The sequence below is a fragment of the Schistocerca cancellata genome, chromosome 3 (genome assembly GCF_023864275.1).
Source record: "Schistocerca cancellata isolate TAMUIC-IGC-003103 chromosome 3, iqSchCanc2.1, whole genome shotgun sequence".
Lineage (NCBI taxonomy): Eukaryota > Metazoa > Arthropoda > Insecta > Orthoptera > Acrididae > Schistocerca > Schistocerca cancellata.
In genome coordinates, this window is record NC_064628.1 from 413,322,411 (window position 1) to 413,327,410 (window position 5,000).

General features: G+C 48.8%; 1 pseudogene; it reads left to right on the forward strand.

Moving 5' to 3' along the window:
- The window catches only part of LOC126177267 (large subunit ribosomal RNA), a 2,983-nt pseudogene extending 2,672 nt beyond the window's left edge, over positions 1 to 311 (forward strand).
- Positions 312 to 5,000: the final 4,689 nt, after the last annotated feature.

Here is a 5,000-nt window from a genome sequence, read left to right on the forward strand (position 1 = left end):
GCGGGTGCGCGGATTCTCTTCGGCCGCCATTCAACGATCAACTCAGAACTGGCACGGACTGGGGGAATCCGACTGTCTAATTAAAACAAAGCATTGCGATGGCCCTAGCGGGTGTTGAGGCAATGTGATTTCTGCCCAGTGCTCTGAATGTCAACGTGAAGAAATTCAAGCAAGCGCGGGTAAACGGCGGGAGTAACTATGACTCTCTTGATGTAGCCAAATGCCTCGTCATCTAATTAGTGACGCGCATGAATGGATTAACGAGATTCCCGCTGTCCCTATCTACTAGCTGCGGCTGTCTCATGCTATGTGCCCCGATTTGCGTGGGCTCATGGTTGGTAATAGGCAGCAGGGGAAGGATGCGACTCGAACATCTCAGCCTCTCCTTCTCAAGTGCTCCTGCCCGCCTTCACGCGGTGCAGCTGTTAAGCCTTCGGGCGACCGAAGGGCAGGGGCGCGACGGCGTACTGAATATCTTGTACGCCGGTTCCGGCTGCTGCATTTGTCGCGGCGGGATCCTGGCCCAAGTCGACGAAGGTCACCCGCCTTGCCCCTGGAAATCCGGGGCATGATCCGCCAAGCCGGGGCGTGGTGACACGTCCCCGGTTAGGTTAGATGGGTCCAGACCCCCGAACGTCTGGGGGACCGGCCCGGCACCTGAGTAGGACCGGGTCTTTAGCCTTTTGGTGGAAACTCGGCCTAGTAGGGGGCGAAGGACGGAGGGTGAATCCGCTCTCCCGGAATGCGGGGGGCATTCGTCGGTAAGGGAGCGGGAGAAAACTTCGATGATGCAGCAGTCGAAGAGGACTAGTGCGCTGTTCCCACGGCGTGCTAAACCTAGCAGCTCAGTTGTTGAAAGCTCTTGGTCAAGGGGCGGGACCGGTGAGCGAGCTGCATTTAGCCTCCCCCCATGCCAGAGAGGCCGGTCCGGGGAAAGAGACGGGCCTCCGCTTTTTCACTCTCTAAATGTCAAATATGGCTGAAAACGTAGAGAGTGACGATGTGCCTCGATGCGAGATCGAAGAGAGTTTGTCTGTCGCTGAGCGACATGCAAAATTTTTGAAGTTACTCGATTCGAGTATTAAAAATGGGAAGATTGGCAATTATGCCATAAATAATATTAGAGACTTTGTGTCGGGTTGGGCGATAGCTCACTCCCAATTAGAGGGACGGGTTATGGAACTAGAGCGCGAGAATGAACGTCTGAGAAGCCAGCCAGTTAGTGCGAAAACTTATGCCGCAGTCGCAGCTGCCCCTGTGGGCAAAGCGCCGACGGCAAAAGAAACTATCCAGAAAAATATTCAGAAAACGGTACCTACTGTGTTTATAAAGTCTAAATCTGGTGAGGACATACGGGCGGTGAAATCTGTTTTTGAGAAATGCGTGAATCCGAAGCGAGACAAAATTAAAATTAACAGTGTCAGAACGGCTAAAAATGTTTTGATAGTCGAAACTGCAACTCAAGAGGATAGTAATAAAATACTTTCCAATTCCCAGTTAACTGAAAAAGTTAAATGTGAACCTCCGCGGAAACGTCGACCATTGATGTGTATGTACGATGTACCAACTCATCTAAGTGCGGATGATCTGTTGGACGCGATATACAGTCAGAATTTTGATGTATCAATGACTCGAGTTGAGTTTGATGAACAATTTAAGTTGAAGTTTAAAGTTGGTCCTCGGGAAAAACTGACAGTTCACCATGTGGTGGAGGTTTCTCCCGAGTTGTGGAAACTGTTGACAAGAATAGGTAGACTATATGTGGGATACTCAGCTCTTAATGTTAAAGATTACTTAGCAGTATCCAGATGTACTAAATGTTATGATCTGAATCATACTAACAAGTTCTGTACTGTAACCGAAGTTATCTGTGCCCATTGTGGGCAGTCTGGACATGACAAAAGAGATTGTGGAAGCAAGGATCGCCCATCCATATGTATACCCTGCAGTAAGAGAGGGCGAAAGTGTGGGGGAGTCAAAGACTGCCCCACTTACAAAATGTTTCTGGATAGAATAATACAGAGAACTGATTATGGCGACCATTAAGACTGTTAAAAGAAAATCTCCGAGTAAAATCAAACGAGATGCAGAGAGGGGTAAATTAATATCTAAAGCTCTTTCCACAGGTTCGTTGGCTGATCCAGAGTGCGTCTCTGGGTCAGCTGGCCGTCTGACCGTGGATGTTGGAGTTCAGACGGTAGATGATTTGGAGGCGGGTGTTAACCGCCTTTCGACTCAGCCGTCGACCTCCGCAGAAATGGAATCAACGATGGGTCCAAAGGAGGATGAAGATGCATCACGTGTTACTGCCCTGGTAACGCGAGGTGGTGGCAGTTGTGATGGAGATGGAACTGTAAATAGGGTAGATGCAAGTAATGTAGTGCAAACTGGTAATATTGGTGACGGAAGTGTAATTGTGAATAGTGTAAATACAAGTAGTGTAGTGGAAGTAGATAGACATGAAAAATCTGGTGAAGGGATCAGTTATAGACAAGTTGATCCAAAAAATATATACAAAGACTTGGAGGAGTTGGTTCGGCTGTCAAGGCTGGAGGAGCCTTTATTACTTACTACGGCACTGAGGCAGCTGGTCAGGAAGGGACACCCTAATGGAGAAGACATTACTTATCCGGCTCTGGAGGATGTAGATTGCATTCAGTTGTCCGCTGCTAACATTCCGCCTGAGTTGGAACAATTACAGGAATTAGTCATTAAAGTTTTTGATAGGCGCGGTCGTAAATTCGATCTTGATAAGATCTTTAAGGACATGGTCAAAATGTATGGCCGTAACGTCATTGATTTTTCGAAGCCTTGGCCCGCCAGTCGTTTGCACGTCTACTATCCCCCTGGGTAATGGGGAGATTTAGGATGTTGCAAATCAATGCTATGCGTAGCCACATGGTTACGCAGGAATTGCGTAAAGTGGCGGAAGAAGAACAATTGGACATTATTATGATACAGGAACCAGCCTCCTGCGCTGGTCGAATCCCTGGTTTTCCGGCGGCCGCGCAAGTGGCATTCTCTGGTGAGAACCCCATGTGTGCGGTTGTGGTTTTAAACAAGCTTATTAGATTAACCGTTCTAAATCAGTTTTGTAATGAACATATAACTGTGGTCCAAACAAACATGTTAACACATATATTATATATTGTAAATGTATATTGTCAGTTTCGACAGGACATTGCTACTTTTTTGGACCAGTTAAGATGGATACTTAGGACCTTAGCAGGTCAGTCAGTAATAATTTGTATGGATGCAAATGCCAAGTCCCCGATGTGGCACAGCCTAGAGCGGGACGATCGGGGCTCGGAGTTGGAGGACCTAATAATGGAAGCGAATTTGATTGTCTTAAATCAACCTGGGTACCCGCCTACCTTCTCTGGAAGGGCTGGCGCGGTCTCAAACATTGATGTAACATTAGCGACTCTGGGTGCTGCGCCCCATGTGCTCCAGTGGTGTGTTTCTGAGAACGTCACGATCAGTGACCACAATTGTATATTTTTCAGCTATGAGACAGAAGTTACAGAAGATCTTGGGGACTTGGTTGTGAGATACAATTACGCTAAAACGAATTGGGAAAGGCTGGCGCAGGAGTTCCGACCTCCAGAGCTGGATATGGAAATTGTAGATGTGGACGGTGCAGTAGGAGACCTACTGGTTTCGATTGAAGCAGCTATTGCTGTTTCTGTCCCACGTGTTGCGAGGTATGTTCGCAAGCAGGCTACTCCGTGGTCCCCAGAACTGACCGCGCTTAAGCGGTCTGTCAGGCGGGCGCGGCGTAACTATCAAAGGAGTTTTGCCCAGGACGAGAGACAGTATCATTTGAGAATATATAGAAGATTAAAAGAGAGGTATGTCAACATGGTACAGACCACAAGAAGACTATCATGGGAAACATTTGTTAAGGACCAGTTGGGGATGGACCCTTGGGGTGTCCCCTACAAACTGGTCCGGGAGAAAATTAGGTCTCCGACTATGTTCTCCACCCTGCGATTGGAAGGAGGTGGGTACACTACGACTTGGGAGGAGACAGCAAGTGTGTTATTGCACACTTTGCTGCCTGATGATACAGAAAATGAGGACACTGAGGAGCAGCGGGGAATACGCCAGGGACTGCTGCAGCAGTACGTTAATGAGGCGGCGGTATACCCCTTCTCTGCTGAGGAGGTGGTGGCTGCGCTTCACACATTTGCAAGGCGCAAGGCCCCAGGACCAGATCGTATACCAGCTGAGATCTTGCAGTTCCTGGCCCCACAGCTGGCTCCAGTGCTTGTTAAAATATATAATCTATGCCTGGAACGTGGTGTATATCCGACTCAGTGGAAGATCGCAGAGGTGGTTATAATTAAGAAGGGTCCCGAGAAGGACCCACAGCTAGCAAAATCATATAGACCGATCTGTTTACTAGATGTTCTGGGCAAGGCCTTTGAAAAGTTACTTGTCGATAGATTGTACAGTCACCGAATGCTTTATGGCATGAGTGATCGGCAGTTCGGGTTCCGAAAGGGTCGCTCCACACAGGATGCGATCAATGAGGTTGCTCGGACTGTCCACTCTGCCAGGGCGACATACGTTTTGGGGATCATGGTGGACATCTCGGGAGCCTTCGATAACCTGTGGTGGCCGGCGCTCTTCTCCCGTCTTCGGGAGATGGGGTGTCCTGGTCCGCTGTATGGTTGTCTGGGGGCTTACTGCGATGGAAGGCTTGCCAGGATAACTGCCCCTGGCACTGTGGTATCCAAAGGGATATCCCGGGGTTGTCCCCAGGGATCTGTGTTGGGCCCAGTATTCTGGGATATTATGATGGAACCTCTGCTGACCAACTTGCAGAGGGATGCCTCAGTGTTGGGGGTAGTTGCCTACGCGGATGATCTCGTGATATTGGTAGAGGGAAATAGTCGTATGGCAATTGAAGAGCGTTCACGAGAGGCTATTGCCATACTTCTTAGTTGGTGTGGACAATCAAAACTGACAGTGGCACCTCAGAAATCGGTGTACAT